Genomic DNA, 18,211 nt, shown 5'->3' on the forward strand with positions numbered 1-18,211 from the left:
TGAAATGCCACATCAGAATCTCGTGACACTCCACACATGAGACCCAGAGGGGGTCTACTACCACTGTGTAGTATAGAACCCGTGGCATCTTGGGTAGTTTTCTTTTAATCCTGATTTAATCCTGATTTAAGCAGTTTTTGAGATTTGAGAAGGCTTTTATTTTGAAATGCCACATCAGAATCTCGTGACCCTCCACGAGTCAGACCCAGAGGAGGTCTACTACCACTCTGTAGGATAGAACCCGTGGCATCTTGGGTAGTATTCTTTTAATCCTGATTTAATCCTGATTTAAGCAGTTTGAGAATTTAGAACACTTTTATTTAGAAAAGCCACATCGGAATCTCGTGACACTCCACGAGTCACACCCAGAGGGGGTCTACTACCACTGTGTAGCATAGAACCCGTGGCATCTTGGGTAGTTTTCTTTTAATCCTGATTTAATCCTGATTTAAGCTTTTTTTTAGACTTTGGAAGGCTTTTATTTGGAAATGCCACATCGTAATCTCGTGAAACTCCATGAGTCAGACCCAGAGGGGGTCTTCTACCACTGTGTAGCATAGAACCCGTGGCATCTTGGGTAGTTTTCTTTTAATCCTGATTTAATCCTGATTTAAGCAGTTTTTGAGATTTGAGAAGGCTTTTATTTTGAAATGCCACATCGGAATCTAGTGACACTCCACGAGTCGCACCAAGAGGGGGTCTACTACCACTGTGTAGCATAGAACCCGTGGCATCTTGGGTAGTTTTCTTTTAATCCTGATTTAATCCTGATTTAAGCTTTTTTTGAGACTTTGGAAGGCTTTTATTTTGAAATGCAACATCGTAATCTCGTGAAACTCCATGAGTCAGACCCAGAGGTGGTCTACTACCACTGTGTAGCATAGAACCCGTGGCATCTTGGGTAGTTTAATTTAATCCGGATTTAATCCTGATTCAAGCAGTTTTTAAGATTTGAGAAGGCTTTGGTTTTGAAATGCCACATCAGAATCTCGTGACACTCCACAAGTCACACCCAGAGGAGGTCTACTACCACTCTGTAGTATAGAACCCGTGGCATCTTGGGTAGTTTTCTTTTAATCTGATTTAATCCTGATTTAAGCAATTTGAGAATTTAGAACACTTTTATTTTGAAATGCCACATCGGAATCTCGTGACACTCCACGAGTCACACTCAGAGGGGGTCTACTACCACTGTGTAGCATAGAACCCGTGGCATTTTGGGTAGTTTTCTTTTAATCCTGATTTAAGCTTTTTTTGAGACTTTGGAAGGCTTTTATTTTGAAATGCCACATTGTAATTTCATGTAACTCCATTAGTCAGACCCAGAGGTGGTCTACTACCACTGTGTAGCATAGAACCCCTGGTATCTTGGGTAGTTTAATTTAATCCTGATTTAATCCTGATTCAAGCAGTTTTTGAGATTTAAAAAGGCTTTGATTTTGAAATGCCACATCAGAATCTCGTGACACTCCACACATGAGACCCAGAGGGGGTCTACTACCACTGTGTAGTATAGAACCCGTGGCATCTTGGGTAGTTTTCTTTTAATCCTGATTTCATCCTGATTTAAGCAGTTTTTGAGATTTGAGAAGGCTTTTATTTTGAAATGCCACATCAGAATCTCGTGACACTCCACGAGTCAGACCCAGAGGAGGTCTACTACCACTCTGTAGGATAGAACCCGTGGCATCTTGGGTAGTTTTCTTTTAATCCTGATTTAATCCTGATTTAAGCAGTTTTTGAGATTTACAACACTTTTATTTTGAAATGCCACATCGGAATCTCGTGAAACTCTCCGAGTCAGACCCAGAAAGGGTCTACTACCACTGTGTAGTATAGAACCCGTGGCATCTTGGGTAGTTTTCTTTTAATCCTGATTTAATCCTGATTCAAGCAATTTTTGAGATTTGAGAAGGCTTTTATTTTGAAATGCCACATCGTAATCTCGTGAAACTCCATGAGTCAGACCCAGAGGTGGTCTACTACCACTGTATAGCATAGAACCCGTGGCATCTTGGGTAGTTTAATTTAATCCTGATTTAATCCTGATTCAAGCAGTTTTTAAGATTTGAGAAGGCTTTGGTTTTGAAATGCCACATCAGAATCTCGTGACACTCCACGAGTCACACCCAGAGGAGGTCTACTACCACTCTGTAGTATAGAACCCGTGGCATCTTGGGTAGTTTTCTTTTAATCTGATTTAATCCTGATTTAAGCAGTTTGAGAATTTAGAACACTTTTATTTTGAAATGCCACATCGGAATCTCGTGACACTCCACGAGTCACACCCATAGGGGGTCTACTACCACTGTGTAGCATAGAACCCGTGGCATTTTGGGTAGTTTTCTTTTAATCCTGATTTAAGCTTTTTTTGAGACTTTGGAAGGCTTTTATTTTGAAATGCCACATTGTAATTTCGTGAAACTCCATTAGTCAGACCCAGAGGTGGTCTACTACCACTGTGTAGCATAGAACCCGTGGCATCTTGGGTAGTTTAATTTAATCCTGATTTAATCCTGATTCAAGCAGTTTTTGAGATTTGAGAAGGCTTTGATTTTGAAACGCCACATCAGAATCTCGTGACACTCCACACATGAGACCCAGAGGGGGTCTACTACCACTGTGTAGTATAGAACCTGTGGCATCTTGGGTAGTTTTCTTTTAATCCTGATTTAATCCTGATTCAAGCAGTTTTTGAGATTTGAGAAGGCTTTTATTTTGAAATGCTACATCAGAATCTCGTGACACTCCACGAGTCACACCCAGAGGAGGTCTACTTCCACTCTGTAGTATAGAACCCGTGGCATTTTGGGTAGTTTTCTTTTAATCTGATTTAATCCTGATTTAAGCTGTTTGAGAATTTAGAAGGCCTTGATTGTGAAATGCCACATCAGAATCTCGTGACACTCCACACATGAGACCCAGAGGGGGTCTACTACCACTGCGTAGTATAGAACCCGTGGCATCTTGGGTAGTTTTCTTTTAATCCTGATTTAATCCTGATTTAAGCTTTTTTTGAGACTTTGGAAGGCTTTTATTTTGAAATGCAACATCGTAATCTCGTGAAACTCCATGAGTCAGACCCAGAGGTGGTCTACTACCACTGTGTAGCATAGAACCCGTGGCATCTTGGGTAGTTTAATTTAATCCTGATTTAATCCTGATTCAAGCAGTTTTTAAGATTTGAGAAGGCTTTGGTTTTGAAATGCCACATCAGAATCTCGTGACACTCCACAAGTCACACCCAGAGGAGGTCTACTACCACTCTGTAGTATAGAACCCGTGGCATCTTGGGTAGTTTTCTTTTAATCTGATTTAATCCTATTTTAAGCAATTTGAGAATTTAGAACACTTTTATTTTGAAATGCCACATCGGAATCTCGTGACACTCCACGAGTCACACTCAGAGGGGGTCTACTACCACTGTGTAGCATAGAACCCGTGGCATTTTGGGTAGTTTTCTTTTAATCCTGATTTAAGCTTTTTTTGAGACTTTGGAAGGCTTTTATTTTGAAATGCCACATTGTAATTTCGTGAAACTCCATTAGTCAGACCCAGAGGTGGTCTACTACCACTGTGTAGCATAGAACCCGTGGCATCTTGGGTAGTTTAATTTAATCCTGATTTAATCCTGATTCAAGCAGTTTTTGAGATTTGAGAAGGCTTTGATTTTGAAACGCCACATCAGAATCTCGTGACACTCCACACATGAGACCCAGAGGGGGTCTACTACCACTGTGTAGTATAGAACCCGTGGCATCTTGGGTAGTTTTCTTTTAATCCTGATTTAATCCTGATTCAAGCAGTTTTTGAGATTTGAGAAGGCTTTTATTTTGAAATGCTACATCAGAATCTCGTGACACTCCACGAGTCACACCCAGAGGAGGTCTACTTCCACTCTGTAGTATAGAACCCGTGGCATTTTGGGTAGTTTTCTTTTAATCTGATTTAATCCTGATTTAAGCTGTTTGAGAATTTAGAAGGCCTTGATTTTGAAATGCCACATCAGAATCTCGTGACACTCCACACATGAGACCCAGAGGGGGTCTACTACCACTGCGTAGTATAGAACCCGTGGCATCTTGGGTAGTTTTCTTTTAATCCTGATTTAATCCTGATTTAAGCTTTTTTTGAGACTTTGGAAGGCTTTTATTTTGAAATGCAACATCGTAATCTCGTGAAACTCCATGAGTCAGACCCAGAGGTGGTCTACTACCACTGTGTAGCATAGAACCTGTGGCATCTTGGGTAGTTTAATTTAATCCTGATTTAATCCTGATTCAAGCAGTTTTTAAGATTTGAGAAGGCTTTGGTTTTGAAATGCCACATCAGAATCTCGTGACACTCCACAAGTCACACCCAGAGGAGGTCTACTACCACTCTGTAGTATAGAACCCGTGGCATCTTGGGTAGTTTTCTTTTAATCTGATTTAATCCTGATTTAAGCAATTTGAGAATTTAGAACACTTTTATTTTGAAATGCCACATCGGAATCTCGTGACACTCCACGAGTCACACTCAGATGGGGTCTACTACCACTGTGTAGCATAGAACCCGTGGCATTTTGGGTAGTTTTCTTTTAATCCTGATTTAAGCTTTTTTTGAGACTTTGGAAGGCTTTTATTTTGAAATGCCACATTGTAATTTAATGTAACTCCATTAGTCAGACCCAGAGGTGGTCTACTACCACTGTGTAGCATAGAACCCGTGGCATCTTGGGTAGTTTAATTTAATCCTGATTTAATCCTGATTCAAGCAGTTTTTGAGATTTGAGAAGGCTTTGATTTTGAAATGCCACATCAGAATCTCGTGACACTCCACACATGAGACCCAGAGGGGGTCTACTACCACTGTGTAGTATAGAACCCGTGGCATCTTGGGTAGTTTTCTTTTAATCCTGATTTCATCCTGATTTAAGCAGTTTTTGAGATTTGAGAAGGCTTTTATTTTGAAATGCCACATCAGAATCTCGTGACACTCCACAAGTCACACCCAGAGGAGGTCTACTACCACTCTGTAGTATAGAACCCGTGGCATCTTGGGTAGTTTTCTTTTAATCTGATTTAATCCTGATTTAAGCAATTTGAGAATTTAGAACACTTTTATTTTGAAATGCCACATCGGAATCTCGTGACACTCCACGAGTCACACTCAGAGGGGGTCTACTACCACTGTGTAGCATAGAACCCGTGGCATTTTGGGTAGTTTTCTTTTAATCCTGATTTAAGCTTTTTTTGAGACTTTGGAAGGCTTTTATTTTGAAATGCCACATTGTAATTTCGTGAAACTCCATTAGTCAGACCCAGAGGTGGTCTACTACCACTGTGTAGCATAGAACCCGTGGCATCTTGGGTAGTTTAATTTAATCCTGATTTAATCCTGATTCAAGCAGTTTTTGAGATTTGAGAAGGCTTTGATTTTGAAACGCCACATCAGAATCTCGTGACACTCCACACATGAGACCCAGAGGGGGTCTACTACCACTGTGTAGTATAGAACCCGTGGCATCTTGGGTAGTTTTCTTTTAATCCTGATTTAATCCTGATTCAAGCAGTTTTTGAGATTTGAGAAGGCTTTTATTTTGAAATGCTACATCAGAATCTCGTGACACTCCACGAGTCACACCCAGAGGAGGTCTACTTCCACTCTGTAGTATAGAACCCGTGGCATTTTGGGTAGTTTTCTTTTAATCTGATTTAATCCTGATTTAAGCTGTTTGAGAATTTAGAAGGCCTTGATTTTGAAATGCCACATCAGAATCTCGTGACACTCCACACATGAGACCCAGAGGGGGTCTACTACCACTGCGTAGTATAGAACCCGTGGCATCTTGGGTAGTTTTCTTTTAATCCTGATTTAATCCTGATTTAAGCTTTTTTTGAGACTTTGGAAGGCTTTTATTTTGAAATGCAACATCGTAATCTCGTGAAACTCCATGAGTCAGACCCAGAGGTGGTCTACTACCACTGTGTAGCATAGAACCCGTGGCATCTTGGGTAGTTTAATTTAATCCTGATTTAATCCTGATTCAAGCAGTTTTTAAGATTTGAGAAGGCTTTGGTTTTGAAATGCCACATCAGAATCTCGTGACACTCCACAAGTCACACCCAGAGGAGGTCTACTACCACTCTGTAGTATAGAACCCGTGGCATCTTGGGTAGTTTTCTTTTAATCTGATTTAATCCTATTTTAAGCAATTTGAGAATTTAGAACACTTTTATTTTGAAATGCCACATCGGAATCTCGTGACACTCCACGAGTCACACTCAGAGGGGGTCTACTACCACTGTGTAGCATAGAACCCGTGGCATTTTGGGTAGTTTTCTTTTAATCCTGATTTAAGCTTTTTTTGAGACTTTGGAAGGCTTTTATTTTGAAATGCCACATTGTAATTTCGTGAAACTCCATTAGTCAGACCCAGAGGTGGTCTACTACCACTGTGTAGCATAGAACCCGTGGCATCTTGGGTAGTTTAATTTAATCCTGATTTAATCCTGATTCAAGCAGTTTTTGAGATTTGAGAAGGCTTTGATTTTGAAACGCCACATCAGAATCTCGTGACACTCCACACATGAGACCCAGAGGGGGTCTACTACCACTGTGTAGTATAGAACCCGTGGCATCTTGGGTAGTTTTCTTTTAATCCTGATTTAATCCTGATTCAAGCAGTTTTTGAGATTTGAGAAGGCTTTTATTTTGAAATGCTACATCAGAATCTCGTGACACTCCACGAGTCACACCCAGAGGAGGTCTACTTCCACTCTGTAGTATAGAACCCGTGGCATTTTGGGTAGTTTTCTTTTAATCTGATTTAATCCTGATTTAAGCTGTTTGAGAATTTAGAAGGCCTTGATTTTGAAATGCCACATCAGAATCTCGTGACACTCCACACATGAGACCCAGAGGGGGTCTACTACCACTGCGTAGTATAGAACCCGTGGCATCTTGGGTAGTTTTCTTTTAATCCTGATTTAATCCTGATTTAAGCTTTTTTTGAGACTTTGGAAGGCTTTTATTTTGAAATGCAACATCGTAATCTCGTGAAACTCCATGAGTCAGACCCAGAGGTGGTCTACTACCACTGTGTAGCATAGAACCCGTGGCATCTTGGGTAGTTTAATTTAATCCTGATTTAATCCTGATTCAAGCAGTTTTTAAGATTTGAGAAGGCTTTGGTTTTGAAATGCCACATCAGAATCTCGTGACACTCCACAAGTCACACCCAGAGGAGGTCTACTACCACTCTGTAGTATAGAACCCGTGGCATCTTGGGTAGTTTTCTTTTAATCTGATTTAATCCTGATTTAAGCAATTTGAGAATTTAGAACACTTTTTTTTTGAAATGCCACATCGGAATCTCGTGACACTCCACGAGTCACACTCAGATGGGGTCTACTACCACTGTGTAGCATAGAACCCGTGGCATTTTGGGTAGTTTTCTTTTAATCCTGATTTAAGCTTTTTTTGAGACTTTGGAAGGCTTTTATTTTGAAATGCCACATTGTAATTTAATGTAACTCCATTAGTCAGACCCAGAGGTGGTCTACTACCACTGTGTAGCATAGAACCCGTGGCATCTTGGGTAGTTTAATTTAATCCTGATTTAATCCTGATTCAAGCAGTTTTTGAGATTTGAGAAGGCTTTGATTTTGAAATGCCACATCAGAATCTCGTGACACTCCACACATGAGACCCAGAGGGGGTCTACTACCACTGTGTAGTATAGAACCCGTGGCATCTTGGGTAGTTTTCTTTTAATCCTGATTTCATCCTGATTTAAGCAGTTTTTGAGATTTGAGAAGGCTTTTATTTTGAAATGCCACATCAGAATCTCGTGACACTCCACAAGTCACACCCAGAGGAGGTCTACTACCACTCTGTAGTATAGAACCCGTGGCATCTTGGGTAGTTTTCTTTTAATCTGATTTAATCCTGATTTAAGCAATTTGAGAATTTAGAACACTTTTATTTTGAAATGCCACATCGGAATCTCGTGACACTCCACGAGTCACACTCAGAGGGGGTCTACTACCACTGTGTAGCATAGAACCCGTGGCATTTTGGGTAGTTTTCTTTTAATCCTGATTTAAGCTTTTTTTGAGACTTTGGAAGGCTTTTATTTTGAAATGCCACATTGTAATTTCGTGAAACTCCATTAGTCAGACCCAGAGGTGGTCTACTACCACTGTGTAGCATAGAACCCGTGGCATCTTGGGTAGTTTAATTTAATCCTGATTTAATCCTGATTCAAGCAGTTTTTGAGATTTGAGAAGGCTTTGATTTTGAAACGCCACATCAGAATCTCGTGACACTCCACACATGAGACCCAGAGGGGGTCTACTACCACTGTGTAGTATAGAACCCGTGGCATCTTGGGTAGTTTTCTTTTAATCCTGATTTAATCCTGATTCAAGCAGTTTTTGAGATTTGAGAAGGCTTTTATTTTGAAATGCTACATCAGAATCTCGTGACACTCCACGAGTCACACCCAGAGGAGGTCTACTTCCACTCTGTAGTATAGAACCCGTGGCATTTTGGGTAGTTTTCTTTTAATCTGATTTAATCCTGATTTAAGCTGTTTGAGAATTTAGAAGGCCTTGATTTTGAAATGCCACATCAGAATCTCGTGACACTCCACACATGAGACCCAGAGGGGGTCTACTACCACTGCGTAGTATAGAACCCGTGGCATCTTGGGTAGTTTTCTTTTAATCCTGATTTAATCCTGATTTAAGCTTTTTTTGAGACTTTGGAAGGCTTTTATTTTGAAATGCAACATCGTAATCTCGTGAAACTCCATGAGTCAGACCCAGAGGTGGTCTACTACCACTGTGTAGCATAGAACCCGTGGCATCTTGGGTAGTTTAATTTAATCCTGATTTAATCCTGATTCAAGCAGTTTTTAAGATTTGAGAAGGCTTTGGTTTTGAAATGCCACATCAGAATCTCGTGACACTCCACAAGTCACACCCAGAGGAGGTCTACTACCACTCTGTAGTATAGAACCCGTGGCATCTTGGGTAGTTTTCTTTTAATCTGATTTAATCCTATTTTAAGCAATTTGAGAATTTAGAACACTTTTATTTTGAAATGCCACATCGGAATCTCGTGACACTCCACGAGTCACACTCAGAGGGGGTCTACTACCACTGTGTAGCATAGAACCCGTGGCATTTTGGGTAGTTTTCTTTTAATCCTGATTTAAGCTTTTTTTGAGACTTTGGAAGGCTTTTATTTTGAAATGCCACATTGTAATTTCGTGAAACTCCATTAGTCAGACCCAGAGGTGGTCTACTACCACTGTGTAGCATAGAACCCGTGGCATCTTGGGTAGTTTAATTTAATCCTGATTTAATCCTGATTCAAGCAGTTTTTGAGATTTGAGAAGGCTTTGATTTTGAAACGCCACATCAGAATCTCGTGACACTCCACACATGAGACCCAGAGGGGGTCTACTACCACTGTGTAGTATAGAACCCGTGGCATCTTGGGTAGTTTTCTTTTAATCCTGATTTAATCCTGATTCAAGCAGTTTTTGAGATTTGAGAAGGCTTTTATTTTGAAATGCTACATCAGAATCTCGTGACACTCCACGAGTCACACCCAGAGGAGGTCTACTTCCACTCTGTAGTATAGAACCCGTGGCATTTTGGGTAGTTTTCTTTTAATCTGATTTAATCCTGATTTAAGCTGTTTGAGAATTTAGAAGGCCTTGATTTTGAAATGCCACATCAGAATCTCGTGACACTCCACACATGAGACCCAGAGGGGGTCTACTACCACTGCGTAGTATAGAACCCGTGGCATCTTGGGTAGTTTTCTTTTAATCCTGATTTAATCCTGATTTAAGCTTTTTTTGAGACTTTGGAAGGCTTTTATTTTGAAATGCAACATCGTAATCTCGTGAAACTCCATGAGTCAGACCCAGAGGTGGTCTACTACCACTGTGTAGCATAGAACCCGTGGCATCTTGGGTAGTTTAATTTAATCCTGATTTAATCCTGATTCAAGCAGTTTTTAAGATTTGAGAAGGCTTTGGTTTTGAAATGCCACATCAGAATCTCGTGACACTCCACAAGTCACACCCAGAGGAGGTCTACTACCACTCTGTAGTATAGAACCCGTGGCATCTTGGGTAGTTTTCTTTTAATCTGATTTAATCCTATTTTAAGCAATTTGAGAATTTAGAACACTTTTATTTTGAAATGCCACATCGGAATCTCGTGACACTCCACGAGTCACACTCAGAGGGGGTCTACTACCACTGTGTAGCATAGAACCCGTGGCATTTTGGGTAGTTTTCTTTTAATCCTGATTTAAGCTTTTTTTGAGACTTTGGAAGGCTTTTATTTTGAAATGCCACATTGTAATTTCGTGAAACTCCATTAGTCAGACCCAGAGGTGGTCTACTACCACTGTGTAGCATAGAACCCGTGGCATCTTGGGTAGTTTAATTTAATCCTGATTTAATCCTGATTCAAGCAGTTTTTGAGATTTGAGAAGGCTTTGATTTTGAAACGCCACATCAGAATCTCGTGACACTCCACACATGAGACCCAGAGGGGGTCTACTACCACTGTGTAGTATAGAACCCGTGGCATCTTGGGTAGTTTTCTTTTAATCCTGATTTAATCCTGATTCAAGCAGTTTTTGAGATTTGAGAAGGCTTTTATTTTGAAATGCTACATCAGAATCTCGTGACACTCCACGAGTCACACCCAGAGGAGGTCTACTTCCACTCTGTAGTATAGAACCCGTGGCATTTTGGGTAGTTTTCTTTTAATCTGATTTAATCCTGATTTAAGCTGTTTGAGAATTTAGAAGGCCTTGATTTAGAAATGCCACATCAGAATCTCGTGACACTCCACACATGAGACCCAGAGGGGGTCTACTACCACTGCGTAGTATAGAACCCGTGGCATCTTGGGTAGTTTTCTTTTAATCCTGATTTAATCCTGATTTAAGCTTTTTTTGAGACTTTGGAAGGCTTTTATTTTGAAATGCAACATCGTAATCTCGTGAAACTCCATGAGTCAGACCCAGAGGTGGTCTACTACCACTGTGTAGCATAGAACCCGTGGCATCTTGGGTAGTTTAATTTAATCCTGATTTAATCCTGATTCAAGCAGTTTTTAAGATTTGAGAAGGCTTTGGTTTTGAAATGCCACATCAGAATCTCGTGACACTCCACAAGTCACACCCAGAGGAGGTCTACTACCACTCTGTAGTATAGAACCCGTGGCATCTTGGGTAGTTTTCTTTTAATCTGATTTAATCCTATTTTAAGCAATTTGAGAATTTAGAACACTTTTATTTTGAAATGCCACATCGGAATCTCGTGACACTCCACGAGTCACACTCAGAGGGGGTCTACTACCACTGTGTAGCATAGAACCCGTGGCATTTTGGGTAGTTTTCTTTTAATCCTGATTTAAGCTTTTTTTGAGACTTTGGAAGGCTTTTATTTTGAAATGCCACATTGTAATTTCGTGAAACTCCATTAGTCAGACCCAGAGGTGGTCTACTACCACTGTGTAGCATAGAACCCGTGGCATCTTGGGTAGTTTAATTTAATCCTGATTTAATCCTGATTCAAGCAGTTTTTGAGATTTGAGAAGGCTTTGATTTTGAAACGCCACATCAGAATCTCGTGACACTCCACACATGAGACCCAGAGGGGGTCTACTACCACTGTGTAGTATAGAACCCGTGGCATCTTGGGTAGTTTTCTTTTAATCCTGATTTAATCCTGATTCAAGCAGTTTTTGAGATTTGAGAAGGCTTTTATTTTGAAATGCTACATCAGAATCTCGTGACACTCCACGAGTCACACCCAGAGGAGGTCTACTTCCACTCTGTAGTATAGAACCCGTGGCATTTTGGGTAGTTTTCTTTTAATCTGATTTAATCCTGATTTAAGCTGTTTGAGAATTTAGAAGGCCTTGATTTTGAAATGCCACATCAGAATCTCGTGACACTCCACACATGAGACCCAGAGGGGGTCTACTACCACTGCGTAGTATAGAACCCGTGGCATCTTGGGTAGTTTTCTTTTAATCCTGATTTAATCCTGATTTAAGCTTTTTTTGAGACTTTGGAAGGCTTTTATTTTGAAATGCAACATCGTAATCTCGTGAAACTCCATGAGTCAGACCCAGAGGTGGTCTACTACCACTGTGTAGCATAGAACCCGTGGCATCTTGGGTAGTTTAATTTAATCCTGATTTAATCCTGATTCAAGCAGTTTTTAAGATTTGAGAAGGCTTTGGTTTTGAAATGCCACATCAGAATCTCGTGACACTCCACAAGTCACACCCAGAGGAGGTCTACTACCACTCTGTAGTATAGAACCCGTGGCATCTTGGGTAGTTTTCTTTTAATCTGATTTAATCCTGATTTAAGCAATTTGAGAATTTAGAACACTTTTATTTTGAAATGCCACATCGGAATCTCGTGACACTCCACGAGTCACACTCAGATGGGGTCTACTACCACTGTGTAGCATAGAACCCGTGGCATTTTGGGTAGTTTTCTTTTAATCCTGATTTAAGCTTTTTTTGAGACTTTGGAAGGCTTTTATTTTGAAATGCCACATTGTAATTTAATGTAACTCCATTAGTCAGACCCAGAGGTGGTCTACTACCACTGTGTAGCATAGAACCCGTGGCATCTTGGGTAGTTTAATTTAATCCTGATTTAATCCTGATTCAAGCAGTTTTTGAGATTTGAGAAGGCTTTGATTTTGAAATGCCACATCAGAATCTCGTGACACTCCACACATGAGACCCAGAGGGGGTCTACTACCACTGTGTAGTATAGAACCCGTGGCATCTTGGGTAGTTTTCTTTTAATCCTGATTTCATCCTGATTTAAGCAGTTTTTGAGATTTGAGAAGGCTTTTATTTTGAAATGCCACATCAGAATCTCGTGACACTCCACAAGTCACACCCAGAGGAGGTCTACTACCACTCTGTAGTATAGAACCCGTGGCATCTTGGGTAGTTTTCTTTTAATCTGATTTAATCCTGATTTAAGCAATTTGAGAATTTAGAACACTTTTATTTTGAAATGCCACATCGGAATCTCGTGACACTCCACGAGTCACACTCAGAGGGGGTCTACTACCACTGTGTAGCATAGAACCCGTGGCATTTTGGGTAGTTTTCTTTTAATCCTGATTTAAGCTTTTTTTGAGACTTTGGAAGGCTTTTATTTTGAAATGCCACATTGTAATTTCGTGAAACTCCATTAGTCAGACCCAGAGGTGGTCTACTACCACTGTGTAGCATAGAACCCGTGGCATCTTGGGTAGTTTAATTTAATCCTGATTTAATCCTGATTCAAGCAGTTTTTGAGATTTGAGAAGGCTTTGATTTTGAAACGCCACATCAGAATCTCGTGACACTCCACACATGAGACCCAGAGGGGGTCTACTACCACTGTGTAGTATAGAACCCGTGGCATCTTGGGTAGTTTTCTTTTAATCCTGATTTAATCCTGATTCAAGCAGTTTTTGAGATTTGAGAAGGCTTTTATTTTGAAATGCTACATCAGAATCTCGTGACACTCCACGAGTCACACCCAGAGGAGGTCTACTTCCACTCTGTAGTATAGAACCCGTGGCATTTTGGGTAGTTTTCTTTTAATCTGATTTAATCCTGATTTAAGCTGTTTGAGAATTTAGAAGGCCTTGATTTTGAAATGCCACATCAGAATCTCGTGACACTCCACACATGAGACCCAGAGGGGGTCTACTACCACTGCGTAGTATAGAACCCGTGGCATCTTGGGTAGTTTTCTTTTAATCCTGATTTAATCCTGATTTAAGCTTTTTTTGAGACTTTGGAAGGCTTTTATTTTGAAATGCAACATCGTAATCTCGTGAAACTCCATGAGTCAGACCCAGAGGTGGTCTACTACCACTGTGTAGCATAGAACCCGTGGCATCTTGGGTAGTTTAATTTAATCCTGATTTAATCCTGATTCAAGCAGTTTTTAAGATTTGAGAAGGCTTTGGTTTTGAAATGCCACATCAGAATCTCGTGACACTCCACAAGTCACACCCAGAGGAGGTCTACTACCACTCTGTAGTATAGAACCCGTGGCATCTTGGGTAGTTTTCTTTTAATCTGATTTAATCCTATTTTAAGCAATTTGAGAATTTAGAACACTTTTATTTTGAAATGCCACATCGGAATCTCGTGACACTCCACGAGTCACACTCAGAGGGGGTCTACTACCACTGTGTAGCATAGAACCCGTGGCATTTTGGGTAGTTTTCTTTTAATCCTGATTTAAGCTTTTTTTGAGACTTTGGAAGGCTTTTATTTTGAAATGCCACATTGTAATTTCGTGAAACTCCATTAGTCAGACCCAGAGGTGGTCTACTACCACTGTGTAGCATAGAACCCGTGGCATCTTGGGTAGTTTAATTTAATCCTGATTTAATCCTGATTCAAGCAGTTTTTGAGATTTGAGAAGGCTTTGATTTTGAAACGCCACATCAGAATCTCGTGACACTCCACACATGAGACCCAGAGGGGGTCTACGACCACTGTGTAGTATAGAACCCGTGGCATCTTGGGTAGTTTTCTTTTAATCCTGATTTAATCCTGATTCAAGCAGTTTTTGAGATTTGAGAAGGCTTTTATTTTGAAATGCTACATCAGAATCTCGTGACACTCCACGAGTCACACCCAGAGGAGGTCTACTTCCACTCTGTAGTATAGAACCCGTGGCATTTTGGGTAGTTTTCTTTTAATCTGATTTAATCCTGATTTAAGCTGTTTGAGAATTTAGAAGGCCTTGATTTAGAAATGCCACATCAGAATCTCGTGACACTCCACACATGAGACCCAGAGGGGGTCTACTACCACTGCGTAGTATAGAACCCGTGGCATCTTGGGTAGTTTTCTTTTAATCCTGATTTAATCCTGATTTAAGCTTTTTTTGAGACTTTGGAAGGCTTTTATTTTGAAATGCAACATCGTAATCTCGTGAAACTCCATGAGTCAGACCCAGAGGTGGTCTACTACCACTGTGTAGCATAGAACCCGTGGCATCTTGGGTAGTTTAATTTAATCCTGATTTAATCCTGATTCAAGCAGTTTTTAAGATTTGAGAAGGCTTTGGTTTTGAAATGCCACATCAGAATCTCGTGACACTCCACAAGTCACACCCAGAGGAGGTCTACTACCACTCTGTAGTATAGAACCCGTGGCATCTTGGGTAGTTTTCTTTTAATCTGATTTAATCCTGATTTAAGCAATTTGAGAATTTAGAACACTTTTATTTTGAAATGCCACATCGGAATCTCGTGACACTCCACGAGTCACACTCAGATGGGGTCTACTACCACTGTGTAGCATAGAACCCGTGGCATTTTGGGTAGTTTTCTTTTAATCCTGATTTAAGCTTTTTTTGAGACTTTGGAAGGCTTTTATTTTGAAATGCCACATTGTAATTTAATGTAACTCCATTAGTCAGACCCAGAGGTGGTCTACTACCACTGTGTAGCATAGAACCCGTGGCATCTTGGGTAGTTTAATTTAATCCTGATTTAATCCTGATTCAAGCAGTTTTTGAGATTTGAGAAGGCTTTGATTTTGAAATGCCACATCAGAATCTCGTGACACTCCACACATGAGACCCAGAGGGGGTCTACTACCACTGTGTAGTATAGAACCCGTGGCATCTTGGGTAGTTTTCTTTTAATCCTGATTTCATCCTGATTTAAGCAGTTTTTGAGATTTGAGAAGGCTTTTATTTTGAAATGCCACATCAGAATCTCGTGACACTCCACAAGTCACACCCAGAGGAGGTCTACTACCACTCTGTAGTATAGAACCCGTGGCATCTTGGGTAGTTTTCTTTTAATCTGATTTAATCCTGATTTAAGCAATTTGAGAATTTAGAACACTTTTATTTTGAAATGCCACATCGGAATCTCGTGACACTCCACGAGTCACACTCAGAGGGGGTCTACTACCACTGTGTAGCATAGAACCCGTGGCATTTTGGGTAGTTTTCTTTTAATCCTGATTTAAGCTTTTTTTGAGACTTTGGAAGGCTTTTATTTTGAAATGCCACATTGTAATTTCGTGAAACTCCATTAGTCAGACCCAGAGGTGGTCTACTACCACTGTGTAGCATAGAACCCGTGGCATCTTGGGTAGTTTAATTTAATCCTGATTTAATCCTGATTCAAGCAGTTTTTGAGATTTGAGAAGGCTTTGATTTTGAAACGCCACATCAGAATCTCGTGACACTCCACACATGAGACCCAGAGGGGGTCTACTACCACTGTGTAGTATAGAACCCGTGGCATCTTGGGTAGTTTTCTTTTAATCCTGATTTAATCCTGATTCAAGCAGTTTTTGAGATTTGAGAAGGCTTTTATTTTGAAATGCTACATCAGAATCTCGTGACACTCCACGAGTCACACCCAGAGGAGGTCTACTTCCACTCTGTAGTATAGAACCCGTGGCATTTTGGGTAGTTTTCTTTTAATCTGATTTAATCCTGATTTAAGCTGTTTGAGAATTTAGAAGGCCTTGATTTTGAAATGCCACATCAGAATCTCGTGACACTCCACACATGAGACCCAGAGGGGGTCTACTACCACTGCGTAGTATAGAACCCGTGGCATCTTGGGTAGTTTTCTTTTAATCCTGATTTAATCCTGATTTAAGCTTTTTTTTAGACTTTGGAAGGCTTTTATTTTGAAATGCAACATCGTAATCTCGTGAAACTCCATGAGTCAGACCCAGAGGTGGTCTACTACCACTGTGTAGCATAGAACCCGTGGCATCTTGGGTAGTTTAATTTAATCCTGATTTAATCCTGATTCAAGCAGTTTTTAAGATTTGAGAAGGCTTTGGTTTTGAAATGCCACATCAGAATCTCGTGACACTCCACAAGTCACACCCAGAGGAGGTCTACTACCACTCTGTAGTATAGAACCCGTGGCATCTTGGGTAGTTTTCTTTTAATCTGATTTAATCCTGATTTAAGCAATTTGAGAATTTAGAACACTTTTATTTTGAAATGCCACATCGGAATCTCGTGACACTCCACGAGTCACACTCAGAGGGGGTCTACTACCACTGTGTAGCATAGAACCCGTGGCATTTTGGGTAGTTTTCTTTTAATCCTGATTTAAGCTTTTTTTGAGACTTTGGAAGGCTTTTATTTTGAAATGCCACATTGTAATTTAATGTAACTCCATTAGTCAGACCCAGAGGTGGTCTACTACCACTGTGTAGCATAGAACCTGTGGCATCTTGGGTAGTTTAATTTCATCCTGATTTAATCCTGATTCAAGCAGTTTTTGAGATTTGAGAAGGCTTTGATTTTGAAATGCCACATCAGAATCTCGTGACACTCCACACATGAGACCCAGAGGGGGTCTACTACCACTGTGTAGTATAGAACCCGTGGCATCTTGGGTAGTTTTCTTTTAATCCTGATTTCATCCTGATTTAAGCAGTTTTTGAGATTTGAGAAGGCTTTGATTTTGAAACGCCACATCAGAATCTCGTGACACTCCACACATGAGACCCAGAGGGGGTCTACTACCACTGTGTAGTATAGAACCCGTGGCATCTTGGGTAGTTTTCTTTTAATCCTGATTTAATCCTGATTCAAGCAGTTTTTGAGATTTGAGAAGGCTTTTATTTTGAAATGCTACATCAGAATCTCGTGACACTCCACGAGTCACACCCAGAGGAGGTCTACTTCCACTCTGTAGTATAGAACCCGTGGCATTTTGGGTAGTTTTCTTTTAATCTGATTTAATCCTGATTTAAGATGTTTGAGAATTTAGAAGGCCTTGATTTTGAAATGCCACATCAGAATCTCGTGACACTCCACACATGAGACCCAGAGGGGGTCTACTACCACTGCGTAGTATAGAACCCGTGGCATCTTGGGTAGTTTTCTTTTAATCCTGATTTAATCCTGATTTAAGCTTTTTTTGAGACTTTGGAAGGCTTTTATTTTGAAATGCAACATCGTAATCTCGTGAAACTCCATGAGTCAGACCCAGAGGTGGTCTACTACCACTGTGTAGCATAGAACCCGTGGCATCTTGGGTAGTTTAATTTAATCCTGATTTAATCCTGATTCAAGCAGTTTTTAAGATTTGAGAAGGCTTTGGTTTTGAAATGCCACATCAGAATCTCGTGACACTCCACAAGTCACACCCAGAGGA

Source organism: Borostomias antarcticus (genome assembly GCF_949987555.1).
Source record: "Borostomias antarcticus genome assembly, chromosome: 28".
Taxonomy (NCBI): domain Eukaryota; kingdom Metazoa; phylum Chordata; class Actinopteri; order Stomiiformes; family Stomiidae; genus Borostomias; species Borostomias antarcticus.